We start from the raw sequence: 23,742 nt of genomic DNA on the forward strand, positions 1-23,742 counted from the left end.
CAGTTATATTTTGTTGCATCCCTATTGAAATTTCAGGAGGTTGGAGGTGATGAAGATTTATTACTGTCCTTCAGGTTAATTTCAAGAGTGCCTCTGTGTTCATTTATGGATCACTTTTTAGCCCAGCATAGCAAACTATTTCTTAATATTGATACTGTCCTTTTGAATTCATGCCTTCATGCACATAACCTAAAAAAGTTTTTGTATATATGGAATTTGTTGTTAATGTATTGCATGTTAAGCTCGTAGATGACAAATTATTCATTTAATTGCTGTCTAAGGCTCTGATCCTGAAATTGACCCCATGAACACTGAGCCTGTGTGGAGATCCATTGGGGCAGCTCTTCAATGGAGCTACGACAGTTTTTACCAGCTGAGAATCTGCCCCACTGATCAGGTTTCATGTAGGTAGGGGGGTCTGCACATGAGGAGCCAACTGCAGGATCAGGGCCTATATGTTCAGACAGGTTATCATAGTTAGAGAATGGAAAAAAATAACCATTTTTTCTAAGGCTGCAGTTCTGTTGATGGCCACTAAGTGGTAATCACGCTGTCTATGTGCATTGCACTGTGAACACTACCCAGTAGAGCAGGTAGGATACTGAAAGAAATAATTTCTGAATACATTATTTGCTAATAAGCCAGAGAAGAGAATAGTTGTATTTGCTGATGTATTTATCTAGCGAGCTGGTTGACTAGTGGGAAAATAATACCTTACTGAATGACCTATTTGGCAACTGATGGGAAAACATTTTTAAATATGCTGTGAGTATTCTTCTACCAGCTCTGCTAGGTCCCAGCCCTGCAATCAGGTCTGCATTGGCAGACCTTTCAATGGTGTTTTGCCTGGGCATAACATGGACCTAATTGGAAAACTGGGATTTTGGTAAGCCAGATGCCTGGTCGCATGAATGGTCGTTCAGCGTAGGTTCAGACAGGCCTGCTCAGATTATATCCTTGTGACAGGTGTCGGTCGGTCCTCTGAGCCCCTAGGGGCGATGGAGAGCAATGGTCTCCGTGGCAGGCCTTGGCCCCACCTCCCAGGCATTGGGGAATTAGCGGGAAGGTGTGCCGGCCAGAGTCCGTAGCGCGCCCCTCAGGCAGGGGGAGCGCTGGCAAGAGTCCGTAGCGCGCCCCTCAGGCAGGGGGAGCGCCGGCAAGAGTCCATAGCGCGCCCCTCCGGCAGGGGGAGCGCCGGGGTAGGGGAACACAGGCCCACCCAACTCCACTGCGTTCCAGCCCAGGGCCCTGACAGTGGTGGGAGGCGAAGGTCCCGCCGCTGGGTCAGCGGGGCAATCCACACCCGCTGACCAAACACACCCACCCCACGGTGTAGTTGGGCCCCTGGGCTACTTCCTACCCGGTCTCTCTCAGGCGGGTCGCTCCGGTCCCTCCATCTCCTCCAGGTATTCCGCTGCGGGCCACCCCCGCTCCCCCTCGGTATCGGACTCACGCTGGCCTGGGCTGCCGTCAGGCCCCTCCAGGTCCTCTGGGTATTCAGCGGCCGGCAGCCCAGGTTGCCACAGGCCTTCCCCCTGGTCAGGCTCCTCCTTGCCCAGGGCTTCGCCTGGGTCAGCAGCAGGATTGCGAGGGAGCAGCCTGTGTCTGTCTGCCTCCCAGGTGCTCTCCTCACTGGGCAGAGGGCCCCGCCCTTTGTACTTCCTGTCCCACCTATCTCCTTCCGGGGATTGGTGGAAGCTTGGCCTGGCCCCGCCCACTCAGGCTCAGAGGGTGGCTCTTTACCCTCTGGTTCGGAGGGGAGCCACCCTGGCTCCCTACAGTCCTTTAATCGCTGCATGGTAATGTCAGGAGTCAGCTTCCATGTTTTTCCTATGTGCAATACTACTTCATCACTTTTTTTCATACTTCCTTGAAAAATCTATTCTGTCTGCAATTTACCTTACAAAGAGCCTGTAGGAATGTTATAGGCATCTTTGGGTGTATAATTTTTTTTCTGAGCATGAGAGGCAGCATGGCAGATGATCCAGCAAATCAGTGAATGTTCCCACTAGGAAATCTCACAATAGATAAATTGCATATTTTAGCAGTTACCCTTTTTTTTTTTTGTATTTTGAATCAAGCCGTAGATTCTGAAACCTCTGCTCGACTCCTGTGTGCTTTACAGCTGGGTAAACCTAATGACACTAATGGAGTTTCACAGTGAAGGCAGAATTTGAAGAAATGCAGTGAAGGATATACATCGGGCATTTATCTGGCCTTTGTTGTTGGCAATATACAAGAAGGAAAGAACTCAGGTTGATTTTAAAGCCAATAAGAAGTTTCTTGTAATTGTAAAGTAAACACGTTTGATTAGGCATCATTGAGACACAACAAAGGTAAATCTTCATAATCTACACTTAGTCTCTTTAAAGAGTAGAACCACAGTTTATTTGTATTTTAATCCTGCTAGTCCATCTATAGGTTTTAAGAACCTGCAATCTGTTTTAAGAATCTGCAATCTAACTATAGGACATTTGCAATCACCACTGCAAATGTCCTATAGTTAAGGCTACGTTTTAGTCACGGGTATTTTTAGTAAAAGTCATGGACAGGTTATGGGCAGTAAACAAAAATTCACTGTATACCCCTGACTAAAACTTGTGGGAGGACTCGGGATGGCCGTGGGGGGAGGGAAGGATGCGGCCTTGGGGAGGCCCTGCGGGTGCTGGGGTGGGAGGGTTGGTGGGGCTGGGGCGGGATCCCTACCTGGCTCCTGAGCTCCAAATGCTGCCTCTGCTCCTCCCCAAGCCCCGGTTTTGCAGCTCCCATTGGCTGGGAGCCATGGCCAATGGGAGCTGCGGGGGCAGTGTCTGCTGGCAAAGGCAGCATGTGGAGCTAGGATCTGAGGGAGGGGAGCCCCCTGCTTCAGGTAAGCACTGCCCCAATCCCCAGCCCTGAGCACCCCCACACACACCCAAACTCCTGCTGCTGGGGGGCCGGGGGGGGAGCAGAGATTGCACCCGCAGCAGCTGGTGTGCCTGGCCTGGGGGCTGCCCGAACTGCTCAGGCAGCCCCCAGGCCAGACACACCAGCTGCTGCAGAAATCCAAGAAAATCACGGAATCCATGATCTCCATGACAAACACAGAGCCTTACCTATAGTATATCAACCTGAGAGCAGTGGAATTCATAATGCAGAATTAGAGAGAAGTATTTGGGAAATTAACCCCAACCCTTCCCTAAAAATCTCAAAGGCACTTTCTTTATTGCAGACAGAGGAATAAAACAAATCTGGAGTTTCTACACCAATCTATTTTTAAATATATATATGAAAGATGTGAAACTGAAAAGACAAATCTAAGTAAAATTCTCCCATCTCTGCTACGCCTTCCTTGTTCAATTAATCTCAGTTTTTTTACATGCATGATATCTGGCAGGAGACCACACATGATAAAAATAAAGTGGAACAGGATTTCTTAAAGGAAGTTGGTATATGCATAAATATTGTACTTATAATGGAAAGCTAGTAGCAGCCTTAAGCATTGGTCCTGCAAACAGTTGCATGTGTGGCTAGTTCCATTGAGTTCAATGGGACTATTCACCTTGGCAGTGTTGCCAACTTCTGTGATATTGGGTGGTGGTCTTAAAGCTCCAGCACCTGGAGTCACGAGAATCAATCTCAGCTTTCATTTAAAAAAATTAATTTCTAGGCTTCATGGTTGCAGAGAAAAAGCTGGAAAATGTAAACTCTAAAGGCTGAAAAAACAAAAGGCAAGTAACCTCCCCACAACTTATTATTTTAAAATATCTTATTTTTGAGCCACTCTCATTATATTTTGAGATCCGACTCATGATTTTTGAACATTTGGGGTAGGCAACACAACGTGCCTAAGTGTTTTCAGGATGAAAGCATTTGTATGGAGTGAGTCACTATTATGGCTCTATAGCAGGGGTGGGCAAACTACGGCCCAGGGGCTGTATCCGGCCCTCCAAAAGTTTTAATCCGGCCCTCGAGTTCCCGCCAGGGAGCGGGGTCCGGAGCTTGCCGTGCTCTGGCACTCCAGCTGGGGAGTGGGGTCAGGAGCTTGCCCTGCCCCGCTCTGCACAGCTCCTGGAAGCAGCAGCATGTCCCCCTTTCTGGATCCTACGTGTAGGGGCAGCCAGGGGGCTCCACATGCTGCTGCCCCCGCAGCTCCCATTGGACAGGAACCATGGCCAATGGGAGCTGCATGGGTGGAGCCTGAGGACGGGGGCAGCGCCTCTGTGTAGGAGCTGGAGGGGGGATGTGCCTCTGGGACCTGCTTGAAGCAAGTGCCACCTGGAGCCTGCACCCCTGACCCCCTCCTGTGCCCCAACCTCCTGCCCTATTCCTGATCCTCCTCCCACCCTCTGAACCCCTCAGTCCAAGCCCAGAGTACCCTCTTGCACCCCAACCCCTCATCCCCAGCCCCACCCCAGAACCCGCACCCCAGCCAGAGCCCTCACCACTTCCTGCACCCCAACCTCCAATTTTGTGATCATTTATGGCCCGCCAAACAATTTCCATGCCCAGATGTGGCCCTCGGGCTAAAAAGTTTGCCCACCCCTGCTCTATAGTGACTTACACAACTTTGTTGAGGTTTAACTCAAACTCAAAGGTTCAGCTTTAATTTCTTTGAGTCAGACTTTGTAAGATAATTTAAATGTAATTTCCACTGGTTTAATATTGTAATGGAGGTTAAATTGATTTCCTGTCATGTAACTAGCAGATAGTAATCACCAATCTGCATTGTGTGTGTACGTGTCGGCAGCTATCGGGGATCTGCTTCAGCAGAAATATTTGCCTATGAAGGGAATAGAGCAGCACCAGTTCATTAAGAACACTTCACTAAAGAACCAAGGCAAAGGAATATTCATAGAATCAGAGAGTCAAAAAGGGGACATGGCTAGGAGTTTTTGATAATGTCTGTGTGGGATTGTTGGAGTAATAGATGCCATTTCAACTAGGAGACTTTGTAGTGTTCACAGTATAATTACTTGTTTTTTTGTAAGGTAAATTATATAGCACTTGTCCTCAGTAGAATTTTTTGCCTTGCGTTAATTGCTTATCAATTTTGTGTTTTACATCCATAGCCTGTATCAAACATGTTGGAACACACTAGCTTTTTACAAGTGTGGAAAGTACAATGAGTGAATTGACAGATCAGTTAACCTGAGGTAAAAATGTCTTGTTCAGATAATGAAGGTCTTGTCCCACAAATGTCCTCCATTATCGGAAACCAGAACAAGCTTACCTCTCATGTTCTGAGTCATGGTACCAGTTGTGTTGAAAAGCCTGCTCATCAGATTTTTACACAACAGGATTAATTGTCCTCTCCCAGTCTGATTCATCAAGCACAGCACAGCAACATACACAAACAGAGCAAATTCCTAGTTCTCAGTCTCCTGGCTGTCTCCTCTCAGCAGGACCTCACCTTCCTGTTTCTTTCTTCCCATTTAGGTCTTCTCCTCTTGTACCTGTTATACAAATCCCAAACATCAGTACAGACAGGATGAACATAACCCATGGGTTCACAAATACTATGCTGAATTGTAATAATATTGCAAGCATTCTATATAACCATTAAGCCATATGAAGAATACACACAGGCAAGCAAAGACTTCTGGGTCACTTGATTCTACTCCCTTTTTGAAGACTGCCTAGATAAATGGCTGTGTATCATGATCAGTCCTTCACTCTTTGTCCAGTAGTAGTGCTGGGGAGGCAGCATGTTCTGTCCCTGAAGTGCAGAAGGTACCTTGGGTCTCTCCATAGTTTCTCATCTAGCTATTTTTGATTCAGCAGTTACACTGAAGTGACTGCACCTAGCTCTCCTCCTCTACAGAGATAGTTACTGTGATGTAGGGAGACTGAAGATAAGTAGGAGTAAAAACTAGGGCTGTCAAGCAATTTTAAAAAATTAATAGTGATTAATCACACTGTTAAACAATAATAGAATAGCATTTAAATTTATTTAAATATTTTTGGGTGTTTTCTACATTTTCAAATAAATTAATTTCAATTACAACACAGAATACAAAGTGTACAGTGCTCACTTTATATTTATTTTTTATTCCAAATATTTGCACTGTAAAAAACAAAAGTAGTAGTATTTTTCAATTCACCGAATATAAGTACGGTAGTGCAGTCTCTTTATCATGAAAGCTGAACCATACAAATGCAGAATTATGTACCAAAAAAACCTGCCTTCAAAAATAAAACAATGTAAAACTTTAGAGCCTACAAGTCTAATCGTTCCTACTTCTTTTTCAGCCAATCATTCAGACAAACAGATTTGTTTACTTTTGCAGAAGATAATGCTGCCTATTTCTTGTTTACAAGGTCACCTGAAAGTGAGAACAGGCATTTTTATGGCACCTGTTGTAGCCAGCATTGCAAGATATTTAAATGCCAAATGCACTAAAGATTCATATGTCCCTTGATGCTTCAACCACCATTCCAGAGGACATGCATTCATGCTGATGACTGATTCTGCTCAATAACCATCCAAAGCAGTGTGGACCAACGCATGTCCATTTTCAACATCTGAGTTAGATGCCACCAGCGAAGGTGGATTTTTTTTTTTGGTGATTTGAGTTCTGTAGTTTCTGCATTGGAGCATTGCTCTTTTAAGACATCTGAAAGCATGCTCCACACCTCGTCCCCTTCAGATTTTGGAAGGCACTTCAGATTCTTAAGTCTTGGGTCAAATGCTGTAGCTATCTTTAGAAATTTCACATTGGTATCTTCTTTGCATTTTGTCAAATTTGCAGTGAAAGCGTTCTTAAAACGAACGACATATGCTGGGTCATCGTCTGAGATTGCTATAACATGAAATATATGGCAGAATGCAGGTAAAACATAGCAGGAGACATACAATTCTCCCTCAAGGAGTTCAGTCACAAATTTAATTAACGCATTATTTTTTTAACGAGCGCCATCAGCACGGAAGCATGTCCTCTGGAACAAAGGCTGAAGCATGAAGAGGCATATGAATCTTTAGTGCATCTGGCATGTAAATATCTTGGGACATCAGCCAACAATGCCATGTGAATGCCTGTTCTCACTTTCTTTGCTGAAGTTGGCAGCATTATCTCCTGTAGCTGAAAACAAACTTGTTTCTCTTAGCGATTGGCGAAACAAGAAGTAGGACTGCGTGGACTTGTAGGTTCTAAAGTTTTACATTGTTTTGTTTTTGAGTGCAGTTATGTAACAAGAAAAACTACATTTGTAAGTTACACTTTCATCATAAAGGGATTGCACTACAGTACTTGTATGAGGTGAATTGAAAAATACTATTTCTTTTGTTTATCATTTTTACAGTGTAAATATTTGTAATAAAAATCATATAAAGTGAGCACTGTACACTTTGTATTCTCTGTTGTAATTGAAATTGATATATTTGAAAATGTAGAAAAACACCAAAAATATTTAATACATTTCTATTGGTATTCTATTGTATAACAGTGCGATTAATCACGATTAATTTTTTTTAGTTAATCGTGTGAATTAACTGCGATTAATCAACAGCCCTAGTAAAAACAAAACGGAAGGATCGTTATGCTTTCAGAGACTCTTCAAAACAACCCTGATAATAAAATGGAAATATTACCTATAAATTATTATCAAAAAAGAAGGGTCAGATATAAGTATGTAGATTATTAGGTGCTGTATAAATAATGAGTGTCAGGCTTCAGGAAATTCATTTGATTGTCATTTTGTGTTTCACTTGCTAGGTGGAGCCAAGGAAAGTTTTATTTTGCAGTCGAGTATCTGCCCTAGGCTTTTAGACTTCAAAAGAAGCAGGGATTAAAGTGGTCGCAATATTCTTTAGTTTATGGAGGGAGAAATGGCTCATCTTTTGATGTTTGCAGGGAGTTCTTTGTGATCTCAGAGTAGCTCTGAAAGAGTCTCAGAAGCACGGGAGACCTCACAAGTGGTATAGCATGGGCAACGAGGGACAAGTTAAGGAGAGATTTTCTTGTCTTTATTTGGTTTAAGTAATGCCCTTAACATAGTATTTGGTATTTGGGAATTGTCTTATTTTTAATTATAGTGTAAAAAACAAAGGGGAGGAAAATCACTCCATGGCTTCATAATGAGACGTACACAGATAGTGCAAAGTAACCACTTCCCACAGTCAATATTACTGCTTTGGACAGCTGCACTGAGAAAAACAATTGACACTGTCCTCTGTGCTGCTCTTCCAGATCCACTGTTATATTCGTGGAACTCTTTTTTCATGCAAACACCCAGTGAAATAAATTGTGGTTTGCATAATACCGAGCTGCCTAGAACAGTACATCGGCTTGACGCTCCCTTTCCCTCCATCCTGGCTTCATGCAGTCAGTGGGACAGTTATGAAGTAAACCTTCCTGTGAAAACTTGTTCTGGCTCTGCTGGAATTTAATGTCCTATCAATAATCTGTGACTAATGTGCAGTTTGGAACATAACTCCCATTAAAACAGCATGGGAAGTACTATGCATGTCGAGTTGTTATTTTTCAGAAGGATTATAACAACAGGCCCTTATCACAGGATGGTACAGGTGAACAGCTGGGATGCAATTAATCTATTATAAGGACTGACCATCTTCACACCTCCCCTCACCCGCCTCCCCAGTTGTCCCTGGGCCAGGTCCTTTCAGCTGCATCATTTCATTTTCCAGCCACAAAGGATTGTTAACATTTGGTTCATAAGATTGTATCTATGTATTGCTCTTGGGGAAACTGGAATGTTAACGTACCCTTACAGCATGCCAATTTCTTAAATATAAACTGCAATGTTCACTTAATAGGTAAAGATCCCAAATAAGTAAAAGGATATGTGAAAAAATGCAGCTCCCATTGACTTTAATGGGAGCTGTGGGCATGCATCTGATAGCATATACAGCATATGTAAACTTAAAAACTGAAAATAGAGATGGGCCAAAATCGCAGCCCCTAATCCACCCCCCTTCCTATTTCAGGGAAGACCTAGGTTCAAGTCCTTGGATCTGAATTTGCTGCTTCAGTGTTGTAGGTTAGTTTCAGAACCAGAAGGAACGTGTTGTATGGTTCTGGTTTGTATGCAGCCAAAAATTTGCAGGAACAGCTATTCTCACTAGTCTTCAGCCCAAGAACATGGGACTCTTGTGAGAATAGCTGATCTCAGGAGGAGATTGTCTTTTTGAACCAAAATTTGCCAAAAACAAATTTCCGTGTCCTCACCCCCTGCTTTGTCATCACACCTAAATCTAATATCCTTTTAATCAAATGACTGCCTCTTCAGTCTGGTTCTATGATCTGCCTAGACCTGAGTTCAGGAACTGGTGTTTGTACTGCAACAGCAGCCAATCTCTTCAAGGCATAACATTGCAACCTTCTTGCATTTGTATGGACTTATCCTGCAAAATGCTGTGTAACTGCTAAAAGGTGCTGAGCACCTGCAGCAGCCATCAACATTAATGCACCTCACAGGCTGGTTTCTGAAACCAGGGCATGAACTAAAAGGTGCTACGACAAATAGTGGTTTAATTTGTGTTTCTCTGAATGTATAGGAGCTCGGCCTGACAGAATGACTTACTGTTGGCTTTGATGCCCTTCCTTTCAGAGACTGAGCATGAGTAACGTCTGTCTTCCCCTGAATCTTTTTATCTCTCCCTCTGACTAAAAATCATTAGGTGCAGCTGCTGCTGCCTACAGATTAGTTTATAACCCACCCAAGCAAACCAAACATTACAAAGCCTTGCAATTGTGATATCATCCGCTGTTGGAGGACAAACACAGCACTCAGGCCTTGGTAAGTAAAGTGAAGCAACAACAGATTTTCAACAGTTTCACATATTTGAAATCCATGGATGTACAGATTTATCAGGTCTCTGATTTAGCACACAGTTCTGAAAAATATTTGCAGTAGAAAATCTTTGCAATTAACTAATAATTTTACTTGCAATCACAGATCTCTCTCTTTCTCTCTCTCCAGCATTTCTATTCTATATAGGTTCTTACACCGCCCTCATCACTGTAGTATCTGAGCACCTTCCAGTAGCACATTAAGTGATGTGACTGTCATTATTCATCTGTGCTTCATTCTCTCTCTTTGCTTCTCCCCCGAGGGAGAACTGTGTGTGCAACTGAGTGTTTTGTTCTTGTAGGCTTTTTGATTATTTTTTGTGAAATACATGCTGCTATATGTTTATTGTAGAGAAGGCAAGGTTTTAAAAAAAAAAGTCCATCTTGTACTTGGAATGGAAGGTGGTGAAGATTGTGATGGTTCATAGCTCCTGGGCATTCATTCTACATTCTTGGACCAGCCCCCAAGAAAGCTCTATCTCCTGCACAGATGAGTTTTGCCCTTAATGTAGAGAATTCCATTGTGCCAGAGGAGAGGAGTTATCAACCGTGGTCTTCATCCTGAGCTCAAGATGATCTTTTAGGTATTCTGGTCCCAGGCTATTGAACTCTGTGAAGATAAATAGAGCCATGCAAACCCGTGGATAACTGCTTTATATCCGCAGACATCTTCATCCATGGATGCCGTTGTATGGTTTACCATCTTTGCGGCTTGCGGATTAGATGCAGATCCAAATTTTTGTATCCGCGCAGGGCTCTTACAGTGCTGGTGCAGATGTGGATACATATAAAAGGTGGAGTACGGCTCATGGGTCGGATACAAGTTAATTATCGCGGATGTGGATCAGATGCGGATCCAATTTTTTTGTATCTGCAGAGGGCTCTAAAGATAATGACCAAGATTTTGAGTTAATTCAGTATTATATGCAGTATTGATTCAGTATAGAGATCAGAGGACAGGTTATTTTGGCCTTGTGGTAGCCTGTACTGCTGAGGAGGTGCAGTGCAGCAGTGGTTCTCAACCTTTCCAGATCACTATGCCCCTTTCAGGAGTCTGATTTGTCTGGTGTGCCCCAAGTTTCACCTCACTTAAAAACTCAGGCTTTGGGTTCAGTACTGTACAGCTTGCTGCCCTGGGCCCTAGCGAATCTAATGCTGGCTCTGGTGACTGCATTAAAACAAACTCTCCCACAGTTTGAGAACCACTGGTATAGTATATAAAGCAGTATAAATAACTCATTGTCTGTACGGAATTTTAGTTTGTACTGACTTTGCTAGTGCTTTTTATGTACCTGTTGTAAAACTAGGCAAATATCTAGATGAGTTGATGTACCCCCTGGAAGACCTCTGCGTACCCCCTGGAAGACCTCTGCGTACCTCCAGGGGTACACATAGCCTGGTTGAGAACCACTGCACCGCAGCATTCTATACTAGTTGGAGTTTCTTAAGGGATGGTATCTTCATGCCCAGGTATATCACATTGCCATAAACCAGATGAGAAATGAAGAAAGCTGGTAGAGCTGAGGCTGGGTCATTGTCTACTGGGATAGGACAAAAAGAAAAGGAGGACTTGTGGCACCTTAGAGACTAACCAATTTATTTGAGCATAAGCTTTCGTGAACTACAGCTCACTAGTGTCTCCTTTTACTACTTGCAGTTGCTGCTATGTGAGAGCTTAGCGTTCAGGAAGTATCTAGGAGCACTTGTACCGCAGACCAAACTGACCAATTGTGAGTGTGTGTTTTCAACCCCATGAGACTGCCCTGTGGCTGCAAACTCTTCAGATTGCTTTCCTCTGACCACTAGCATCACCTCTGTCCATAGGAGGATGGTGAAAATATTCTTGGGAGGGGCTGAGTAAAACCATCAGGCCCTGCGGTCAGGCATATGTGTGAGGATTGCTGTTTCTATCTCAGCCTGTTGTAGAGGGAAGGACTGGGGGAATTGGAAAATGAGCCCATCCTGCACTCACTCCACAGTGGCTGCATAACTCTCCAAAGTGAAGAGGGGATAGCGAGGGGTCCTGGGGGAGGATGCTCCAGGGTTAGCCATAGGAGCTTGAAGCAACTGAAGAAAAGTGAGGAGGGTTGGTGCAAGTTTGGCCAGATGCTTTTTTTTGAACACTAAATGATAGTCTTTTATTCCAGTATTAAATAACAGAGCTCACTTTAGCTATTTAAGTTTTAGTTCAATGACCTTAGAGATCAGTGTCACTACCACTTATTCTTATACTATCAGCTGTCCTGATTTGTGATCAGATAGGGTACTAGTTCTGTGTGAGTGATGTTAGAAGAAGGTGATGGTGGAGTTGAATTTCAATCAAAGGTTGAATTCTCTCCTTACACTCAGCTGCCTGTGACCTGCCTTATTCCCCTGACCCCCAAGCCCCCAGCGCAGGAGGTATAAGAGCGTAGTAGTGATAGTTTAATCATGTAGGAGGTAGTGTAACCCACACACCTTCTGGGTGTGGTGTTCTGTCCCATCTGGTAGCACTAAGACCACTTAGAGAGAGAAAATGAGTCTGCTCTACAGCCTGAGCTAACAGCCTGCTGGCTTTTAGCTCATGAGGTAGAGGCTCATGCACTAAGGTCCCAGGTTCGATCCCTCCCACCAACCAGGGTCTGTCAGTGTTACAAGTGGGGGCTCGTCCAGGATTTCAACTGGAAAGTCTCAAGTTCAGGACACGCTTCCTCACCTAGGGGAAGTAGGTAACCCACACACCTTCTGGGTGTGGTGTTCTGTCCCATTTAGTGGCACCGAGACCCCTTAGAGAGAGAGAGAGAGAAAGAGAGAAAATGAGTCTGCTCTACAGCCTTAGCTAACAGCCAGATGGCTTTCAGTTCATGCGGTAGAGGCTCATGCACTAAGCTCCAGAGGCCCCAGGTTTGATCCTGCCTGCTGATGACTGGGGTCTGTCAGCGTTACAGTAGCATGGCATCAGGCTTGATTACCTAAAGCACTGCAAGGGTGTGTGTGTGTTTTTAAGGATAATGGATTTGGGCAAAAATCTCATAACTATTCATAGAGTGGCTTAAATGGTTCCAAATCTTGCACACCAGCTCCAACGTGATGGTTGTCTGCTGTTCACTGTCAAGAAAATCCTGCATGATAAAATGAAATTAACAGGTGAAGCAGCAGATGTGTGAACCAGAATCCCCAAGTATTTTTTACATTGGCTAACATTGCCTCCAGTGAAGAAGACAGGTGTGATACTTTGTGACTGGACAATCCAGCTGTTTTTGTATGGTCTGTGCATGTGTGAGGGAAATGAGCAATTTGGAGCACAGCTGTTTTCTTGTGTGTTTGCTTGCTGCTGCCTCTATGTATTGGTAACAGCAGAAGTGCAATGCCCTGTGGCAATGCAGGAAATAGGAATCCTACCTGCTCTCTGAGCCTCAAAGCTATCCCAATATCCTGTTAGAAAAAGAATGTCTTCTTTGGCTGTTGTTCACATACCACTGGTAAGGTGTAAGAGACACAGTGTACTCATCTAAGAGCCTGTCTTGCTTTGATCAGTAAGCTGTCATAAATACAACACAGACTGCTCTTTCTTCATCAGAGAGAATATCTTGGTGCATTATGCTGCAGTAGCATTTGAGGCCAATATTTTTTTTCTGGAATGCAGTGTAGCTGTAGATCAGAGTCTGTTTTCTGGGCTGTGAATAGTATGGGTGGGTAATTTTGGGAATGCCTAGCTTTCTTCTGGGAAAACCTAGTGGAAATAAGTTCTCCCTTTTTGCCACCCCCAGGTAGCAGACATAACGGCTAAATGGCCAGCAGGTCCATTCTTGAGGCCAGCCAAAGTGAGCTACTATGGATGCCAACCACTTGTCACCCTCTATGTTCCCTAGTACTGGTGAGTAGGTAGAAAGTCATACATGGCATAAACAGCATTTCTCTCTGGCTGGCCTAGGGAGTCAACCTGCCAGCCAATGGAAAGCCATAAAGGAATTACGCATTATTATTACTATTATTATGTCCTTCTCAAGCCAACTGTGGTGCACAGGTGGAAACGAGTCTCTTCCGTCCCTCTCTGTCATTTACTGCTGATTCCATTACTCTACGCTGTGGAGATTGACTGTTCTGCCGTCTCTGCTATGGATTCATCTTAAGGTTTCTCTTAGACACCCACATTTCCTCACACCAGCTGATTTCCATGTAACGGCTTCATGTGGGAGTCAGTGTTGGCATCTGGAGTAAATATTCCAGATATGTCCAACACTTCCTTTTAATCTGAGTGGAGATGAGCTGCTGGTTGGTGATTTATCAAGGATAATATGAGTATTAAAGTCAGAGATAGTTGGAGGTTGTACTTAAAGTTGGTGATGTCATTTTCTGTTTCACACAAGTAACTCATAGGTATAGTGTAGCAGCCATTGGTGGATAGGTTAAATGTACAGCGAGTGGGTCATTGTGGGCTGGAAGGTTGAGGTGGGATGGGGTGAAGGGAGAGAAGAACTGTGTAGTTCTTGGGTTTTGTCGTTAGTTTCTTTCAATTTTTAAATCTACTATTGTTCCCATGGAGGGTCAACAGTACTAGTGAGTAGTATTGAATGATCACGTGGCATACACATTTTTGTTTAGCTTTTCTTCAGTAGAGCTTTAAAATGGATTTGCTGCTTTAGATAGTGCTATCATATGGATTTATTGGATTGAGTGGGATAGATGGAGGACTATTAACGGATGAGTAATTACTGTGCATACAAAATAATGTGGTTGTCCTTAGGTCAGAGTCTAACTGGTGAACAAAATTCTTATAATATTAATGTGAAATGCTCTGGGTCTAAGTACTGGTATGCATTTACCAGAGACAGCAGAACAGCTCCCATCACTACAGCTGCTTTAGTCTTTTGGGTCAACTCTCAGGCACTTTCCCTGACAGATTATTTTAACATGTTTTATTGTTAAAATGAACAAATCCAAGCTACAAATGAGATTTTGACACATAGTGAGGGAAGTAGGAGAATTCAGAGTTTAGAGCTTATGTTGGAGGTTTGCTGCATCCTGAACTTGTGCCTATATAGTTGCAGTGTTCATGGTATGTAACCTCATCCTTTGATCTCCTATCCATGCTCTGCCCAGGGCCAATTTTAGGGACAGATGACATAGGCAGTTGCCTAAGGTGCCGTGGAATTATAATGCCACAATATGGGACATACTAAATCACAAGATTAGTGACAATGAGGGATGCTGATCCTGAAATGAAGGGCATCATTAGGGACATCACACAGTGGCCTGAACTCTGAAGTCATAGGTGTGACCGGTTTGGTCACAGAGGTGCACTTGGGATTGTCACCTGATGTGCTGAGATTACCTCTGAGCCCATTTTCCCTGCCAGCCTGGGACTCCAGAACCCTGCCTTGTTGAGCCAGACACCACGAGGCTCCTGCAACACAGACCCAGGTCTGGTCCACACCCCCAAAGCTGCAGGCTTAAACCAAAAACTGCTCAGCAGGTCTCCTATCTCCAGCACCCAGACACCCACCTCCTAATGGGATCCAAACTCCAAATAAATCTGTTTTACTCTGTATAAAGCTTATACAGGGTAAACTCATAAAATTTTCACCCTCTATATCACTGATAGAGAGGTATGCACAACTTTTTGCTCCCCCCCAGGTATTAATCACTTACGCTGGGTTCAATAATAAACAAAAGTGATTTTATTAAGAATAAAAAGTAGGATTTAAGTGGTTTCAAGTAGTAACAGACAGAACAAAGTAAACCACCAAGCAAAATAAAGCAAAAACACGTAAGTCTAAGACTAATACATTAAGAAACTGTTTACAGGTAAAATCTCACCCTCAGAGATGTTCCAATAAGCTTCTTTCACAGACTAGACTCCTTCCTAGTCTGGGCCCAATCCTTTCCCCTGGTACAGTCCTTGTTTCTTCTAGCAGACTTCTTAGGTGGAAAACAGGGGTGTTCTCATGACTGGCAGCCACCTTTGTTCTGTTCCACCCCCTTTTATAGCTTTGGCACAAGGCAAGAATCTTTTGTTTCTCTGGGTCCCCAACCCTCCTCCTAAATGGAAAAGCACCAGGTTTAAGATGGATTCCAGTATGAGGTGACATGCTCACATGTCCTGTGAGACCCTAACCTCCATTCTTCCTGGGCTGGCTCACACAGGAAGGCTTGCAGGTAAATAAACCATTTACAACCAATTGTTCTAGTCAATGGGAGCCATCAAGATTCTAAACCATCATTAAAGGCACATACTCTGCATAATTACAATAGGGCCTCAGAGTTATACTTCATATTTCTAGCTTCAGATACAAGAATGATACATGCATACAAATAAGATTAACACACTCAGTCGATTATCAGCTTTGTAATGATACCTTACAAGAGACCTCTTGCATAAAGCATATTCCAGTTACATCATATTCACACTCATAAGCATATTTCCATAAAACATATGGAGTGCAATCTCACAATAGGGAGAGAGGCAAATGTGGGAGACATTGGGAGGTATGGTAGTATCATAGTAATACGCAATGTACTGTGTAATGCAGGACACCAGGTATGGCCCGCAGGCTCTTCAAAGATAGTTCCTCCTCCATTGTAGTAAGGTGTCCAGCTCTCTTCTTCTGCATGCTGTTTTTTTTTAGCTGGCCACATGGGCCAGCACTCTCTATTTCACCAGATTTAATAGCATAGACATTTTAAGCTGCGGGGTATGTGGTCATTTTTTCTTTTATCCCAAGAAGAGTGTCAGGATCTCTCAAACTAATAAGGCATGGGCTCAGTGGAGTGTGAGTAACTTAACTTCCAGACACAGAGTTCAGTCTGATCACCGAATATCCTTTTTGTCTTTTTCTGATCATAGAATGACATTTGGGGAGGAATTTTTTTTGTCTGTGTTGCAAAAGAAGTCACAGTGTGAAAGTTTTTATGTTCCTGCGAATGTTCCTCTGATCTTGGAGAGAAGAGTCTCCCTTGGGTAAGAAGGAAGTTTTTATGATAGGCCATTATCTTCTCTTGAAATGTACAGTGTGTGGCTGCAGCACTACACTTGCACATGGTCATTAAAGGCAGACAACCTCTGGAACATGTAGTGTGCTGGTTGGCACACCTGTGTAAGTCAAAGGATGGGGAGATTAGCTTATTCCTGATGGTGGGGGGGGGGAGGTGACGTAAGAATGAGCAAAACTAAATTAATCACAGAACTGGTTAAACTGAAAGTTTCCTTGTGCTGCTCTTCATCTTCCTTCCAATTTCTACAGCCTCTGACATTCTGTCCTCCACTCCAGTTTCACTGAGACACTCAAAAGGAAAGCAAGGTAGGGTTCTTTTTTCCCTTTAATTTCTTTCCTGATCTCAGTGCATATGTGGTGGTACAGCTCAAATTTCATATTAAGTGATGCTTTCATGTCTCACATGACCACAATACAACATTCATAATGCCACTAGCTATCAGAAAATTGCACTCCCTACTGTAATATGATACTGTATTGTGATCTTCCTGTGGCCGAGATAATTACCGTCTCACAATAAAACATTCCATGCTTGCTTCTGGTTTCAAATCATTTGGCTACACCTATGAGTGGGCACAAAGACATTAATTCCTTCTGCATTACATGGGAGTATTTATTTGTTAGAAGAAGTACGGACAACAGAAGAAATATGTGGCTAGGTTCTAGCCATAAAGTTCAACCAACTCAATCCCAATTTCATACTCCCCTCCCATCACTCTGTTACCTTTGTAAATGAGATGCAACTGGCAATGAAATTTAAATAGCGTTGCATCTGAAACATCAGTGAAACGGAGGAAGTTGCTGTGAGGGAGGGAGGTTCTTTCCTATAAAAGCAATCAAGCATTAACTTATGTTTGGATGCCTGAAACTTTTGCAGCTGCACTGAACAGCTGATAATAATGATTAAACACATAAAAATTAATGTAGCAGGTTATGTACTTTAGAATCTAGCTGCAGCTACGCATCAAAGTTGTGTGTCATTTTTAAACTCAGGCTGCACCTACATGGCTGTGCAAAGAGCTGGAGGAAAATGCATAAGGTGTCTCAGCATGTTCCCAGAGCCTGCAGTCTTGCCCTGCAAATGCTTGCCTGACATGAACAAGCACAATCAGAGTTCAGCGGGGAGAGACAGGTGAGGTAAGATTTCTGTCTGTGGGAGGAATATTCATCACCAGGAGCTGGTTAGTCATCTTGTTCTGTTGGATGCCAGTTTTCCGTACAAGAAAAAAGTACAGGTGTTGGGGTTTATTTTTAGCTTTAACATTCTCTCCCTTGTGTCTAGGAAGAAAATAATGAACAAACTGGTATATTTGCCATTGCTATGTGCTTTAGGTTGGAAATGGCTCTGACTGACCCAGTCCCAGTCTGCTATATGCTAGTATCTGTACTTCGGTGTATATATCAATACCCTGTTTCAGAAGGCCAGTTTTGGATTAGGGTAAAGAACAAATGACTTAGTGTGCATTTATAGTTTTTACTTCATGCAATGGAATAAGTACAGCCTCAAGATACTACGCAGCAGATTTGTTGCCTAAGGGAAGGAGATGAGGGAAAACATTTAAGGGCAAATTCTGGCATTATGAAAATTGGTTGCCATTCTTCAGAGTTTCCATTGGCCTTCTAACACTGAAGCCATGCAGGAGTATATTGGGGCAATATTATTGGGGAATGAGGGTCTATTATCAGGGAATAAGATCTGCATGTTTACACATGTATGCCTTCTGACCTAACCATGTAGAGTTCCACTATACAAACACACACTGCTCTGGAGTATATTGTATGTAGTGGGTGGCGGGAAAGCTCAGGAGAAGGGAATTGCTATCACTCAGAATACAGGTGTGTTCTTCATTTGCAGCATAAATGTGCATGTGTTCCTGGACCATTTAGAATTTGGCCTTTTAAATGTTAAATATAATTTAAATGGTAAATGAATATGACCTTTTAAATGTTAAATATAATTTAATTTAAAAGTAAAAACCACTTAATTTTTTGTAGACATTTCTAAGGCGCTGTTTGTATTAGAGAGTACACTCTGGATGTTAAAATAGCCAGACATCTGGACAGCTGACAAGAAATCTTCTAGTGCAAACAGAGAACCTGCAAGCCCCCAATAATGAATCTACATTCTCTATGGATTCCCATATTTCACTCCTAATTCCAAAGCAGCCTGGTTGTTTCCTGCAGTACAGTCTCAATGCATATTCAGTGGCACATTTGAAACATCACATTAAATGATGCTATCAAGTCTCATATGTCAACATATAACACTACTAACATAGAATCCTCTCTGAACAGAATTAACCCACTGTGATGGTGGGAAGGAATAAACCGTTTTCTCAAAGCAGAGAACACTTTGAAATGGGGGGCGGGGGGAAACCTGCTGCTGGATCTGAAGAAAGATGGGAGAAAAGCTTAAGGGTGCCTGAAGGGAATATTTGGTATGTCTGAAGATGAGCTACCTACTAACCATGCATGCTATGTTGTGGATCTAGCCTATCTATTTGCATACTCCCACAAACCTGGCATGGCAGTGACCCGGGTTATAGAGAGCTCTCCTTATACTGGACACAGTGGGGGAGTTATTACTGTTGAAAAAAGCTTCTTTCTCTGTTTTCCCAGGCACAGAGTAACACGCCTGCATAGCCAACATGGACACTGCCAGCCTGTGGATGAAAAGACCAGGACCAAGGAAAACCCAGAATGTGATGTGTTACACATCTTGTGTCTACTGTTAAAATATATCCATAAATAGTTAAATTCTGTCCCCCAATGTGTGTAGAGTTCGGGGAAGTGACTGGGTCAATGCTGTTTCTCTGTACACCCACTTGTTACAACGAAGAGGAAACTGAAGGTGCTGGTTCTCCTGGCTCCCCATCACTTCTATTAAGAGGATTAACCAGACAGCAAAGCATGACTTGTTTGCTGTGAAACCTGTCCAGGAAAACATGTGCAGAGCATGAACGCTGTGAAAGCTTCATAATATCGTACTGCATATTATATTTCTAGCAATGCTTGGAGAACACAAGATTAATTGAAGCTAGGAGAGGAAGTGGTGAAAGTTCAGGTGAGTTAAAGAAATCAAACAAACTCAAGGTGTAAGCAACCAATTTAAATTACCTCAAATGATTTGCTGTTAATCTAGTTTGGCCAAAATCACTTTCTTTAAATGTGCTTTGGAGTTAACAGACTCTTTTCTTTTGCTTTGTTTACTGCAAGAACAGCACATCCTGGATAGATAAATGTAACCCTTCTGCCCGTCAGAGTTGGCAGCAACAAGGGCCGGGTTCAATATCTAGGGGATCCATTTCCAATAACACAATGCAAACCGGCTCGAGCCCCCACCCAGTGACCTGGGACAAATATATACCACCCCCGCTGGGTGCCTCCAAGAGGCAATACTTCCCCTCTCGCAAGCACATAGTCTGAGTGTAGCAAAAGCCTTTTAATAACAGAGAGAAACAATGTGGCATTATGTTTGGGAAACACCACCAACAGGATTCATAACACAACCCATGAGCAAAAAAAAAAACCCACCCCAAGCAAATTGGGGCATGCCCTTTTCCCTTTGGTTCTTGAGTCCAGCAACCCCAAATCACTCAAAGTCCCAAAAGTCCAATGCCCCAAAAGTCTCTGTCCCTGGTCAGGGCAGCCCCAGAGTTCGAAAGTTTGTCTGCGGAGCTTTACCTCCCAACCTGGGTGGAAATGGGACGGGGGTAAGAGGCACCTTACATGATCTGAAGCTGACCGCCCCATAGCTCCATAGCAGCGCTCCGCTCCGCCAGCCGCCCCACGAACTCCTTCGCTCAGCTGCGCTCCGCTCCGCCAGCCGCCCCACGAACTCCTTCGCTCAGCTGCGCTCCACTCCGCCAGCCGCCCCACGAACTCCTTCGCTCAGCTCCACGGCCCACAAGCAGCTCCTGCCATCCACAAACTGCTCCACCAGCCGGTCCGCAAGGCACTCCAGCCGGCCCGCCAACTGCTCCACAATATATCTTCAGGCTCCCCCACTACTTAACACAACACTCAGTGATTTCAGCTCTTAGGTGAATTCAGCTTGTAGTAGGGGAGCCCCAGTGCTGGTGCACTGTCAGCCCAAAATGAGCTCAGCAGCCTATAACTAGACTTCTAATGAAATCAAAATTAGCTCTGATATTCCACAGTGGAGAGAGGAGGAAGTGCAATTAGCATGTAAGGCCCTCACCAAGGAGCCCGTAGCCACCAAGTATTAATACTTGTCCCCAGCCTCTCTCCATTCACACAGTTTTGGAACCCATGACCCTTGCCTAGCGAGTGCTACTTAGTTGATGGTGAATCCCTCCATCATAACAAAAGGCCACATACAGTTCCAAGCACAGTTCCCATAATCAGGGTAATAACAATTTATTCTTCCTGCCCCAATAACAGAGACACTGGGGATCCCACAGCAGCCAAAGTGACCATTTGGGCAGCTATGGTCTCATTCTAGGCGTGGTGGGTGTGCCTATGCAAATGAGATCGGCCCCTGAAGTTCTTTTCCACAACTTGTCACACCTCACCACCAGATGTCAGGGTGGAGCTCATCCTGACACTGCTTACATGACTATCAATGTCATTGATTCTAGGCCCTTTCCCCCCCAGATTTCTTTAATCTTCTCCCTATACTATTTCAGGATACTGGTGTCAAAACACTCTCCCTTTAGCAGGATCCTCTTAAAGGCTGATGTTGTTGTGCAATATGCAGGAGCTCTGCTGCGGGCTCATGAAGAAATATTAAGGTTACGAATCACAAGATCTGGACTCTGATCCTGCTTTTTTTATGTACTTCCTGCCTGACCATTAGCAAATCACAGCCTCACTTTCCCTAACTCCAGAATGGAGCAGAAATTCCCAAGATGAGATTTGACTCCGCTCATCCTGTGTTGGTAGCCTGTGCTGTTGATATTCAGTAGCAGCTATGCCGATGAGGAAGCAATAAAACAGATGTCAGAAAAGTTTACAGCTGCTTAAAACAAATCCCAGTGGCATATCCTAGTTTAGCAAAGAGGCCTGGCATGTTGAATGTTTGTCTTTTCACGTGAATGTTTTCTCTCTTGCGTTATTAGTATTAATAAATCTTTATATAACATGATCACTCCATAACATCATTTCATTCCTCTCCTTTACAGAGTATTTTCTTACTCACATGAAGTAGTACCTAACTGCACTGAATTCAGTGGAACTGTTTGTGGTGTAAGGTACTATTCAGTGTGAATAAGGGATCATAATCTGGCCCTAAACCAGCTACAATTGATTTTACAGCTAGACAAAAGAAGATGCTAAAAGAGGACATCATTAAAGAGAACACAAAAGAAATGTCGCAGTGTCACCAGGTCTTGGAATTTTTTTCATAAATCTTGGGTTATTTGGTGTATGTCATAAAGCCCCAGCTCCTGAATCCTCTGCTTATGTGGCAATCTCAGCTTTCTTTCTTTTTTTTAAGTAAGTTTCTAGGCCTAAGTGTTGAAGAGAGAGGCCTGAAAAGTGACCTGTGTGTACCCTAACTACTAACCTCACCAAAAGCAAATAAAAACCTAGAATGTATCCTTTGAAAAAACTTTGATTCTTTAAGCCAATTTTATGATTTGTTGGGACCTGAGTCATGATTTTTGACCATTTGAGGCTGGAAACACTTTCAATTATACTGAACCATACAGCAAGCAAATCACTTGTCCTGATATTTAAGTAGAGACTGAGTAGGGCAAGAGAGAAAATTGACAGCAGAGGAATGGAAGTCAAACAAGTGGAAAACAAGACAAACTAAGTGAGGAAGTGTATAGTATATGGACTGAATCTCTGGTCTTCTTTAGGAGGCTCAGCATGTGAGCCAAGGTCGCAAATAGCTCGGTAGGATTTGGTTTTACTGTCAACCCAGTTTGGGCTTTATAAATTGAATTTAAAACAGGCTTTTGAAAAAACTGGATATTTCTGTCCTAGTGAGCTCTGTTTGCAATAGCTCCCATCATCCCTGAATGCACAATATACCATTAATGACACACATTTCTTTTTCAATAGCTAATTTCCTCATCTCAGCCACAGGTGCTGTTAAGAAAATCTTCATTTAAACAGCATCCATGGTGATGGTTCAGTAAGCAATGTTATAGCTACCGCGAGCTCTGGCGTTTTATTAGGGATGAATCAGTTTTTGGAGGAAAAAATTCCTGAACCTTATCCCTCATCAAATGTGCATCATAGACACAAAGTGTATAGGTTCATAGTATGACATTATCGTTATGACTATTAGTTTATTAATTCATATTTACTTCTACTGCAGCCCTCCAGGCTGACTCTGGTAAGTATTGTACACACACATAACGTTAATAAAAAAGACATTCCCTAGCTTAAAACCTAATAGTTTTGAATCCTCAAGATATACAGAATTTATTTTTTGTATTAGAGCTAGTAGATATTTTTAATACAACTACTATAGTTGGAACTGGAACTGCTGACTGTAGTTAAGGTTGAGAGTCTGTCTTGTGCTGAAGGCTTTTTTGGAAAGATTCAGCAAAAATTGTTCAGCCATTTCTGGTAACGAGATTAGGGAAAATAGGTTGTTTCTCCCATATTAAATTCTTACAACCACTTTGAGAAGCTCTTGCTCCTTCATACTTTGGAGCAGAGACTTGAAATGTCTGGAATGGGGGGAGGAATGAGAGGAAGGTGTTGCCCTGGTGTCAGGGATGTGCTTTTTGCTGTCCTCATGAAAATATACCTAAATTTGACCAAGTTCTAAGTCACTGAATTTTCAGTTTGCACATGCTCAGTAGAGACTTTGTAGAGTTTGGCAGTTTAATTCTCCAAAGATTCCATCTGCACTGAAAATGCTCCATTCCCTCACTGCTCCTATGTGCAACTAGAGTGCACACACACTGTGCACACAGAGTTTTGGAGCACACTTCAGACAAGGGCTACAAGAGCTGAGCATGATGTTTCCTACAGTTGCTCCTCTTGTTGCCAGGGGC

At 43.2% G+C, this 23,742-nt stretch overlaps 1 long non-coding RNA gene across 1 annotated transcript; it reads left to right on the forward strand.

Annotated features, from left to right (window-relative positions):
• Positions 1-17,009: 17,009 nt before the first annotated feature.
• Positions 17,010-22,324, forward strand: LOC125634089 (uncharacterized). The gene is made up of 3 exons (XR_007355790.2): positions 17,010-17,071; positions 17,759-17,902; positions 19,385-22,324. It is a non-coding gene; the product is annotated as an uncharacterized LOC125634089 (long non-coding RNA).
• The last annotated feature ends 1,418 nt before the right edge of the window (positions 22,325-23,742 follow it).

The sequence above is a fragment of the Caretta caretta genome, chromosome 3 (assembly GCF_965140235.1).
Source record: "Caretta caretta isolate rCarCar2 chromosome 3, rCarCar1.hap1, whole genome shotgun sequence".
Lineage (NCBI taxonomy): Eukaryota > Metazoa > Chordata > Testudines > Cheloniidae > Caretta > Caretta caretta.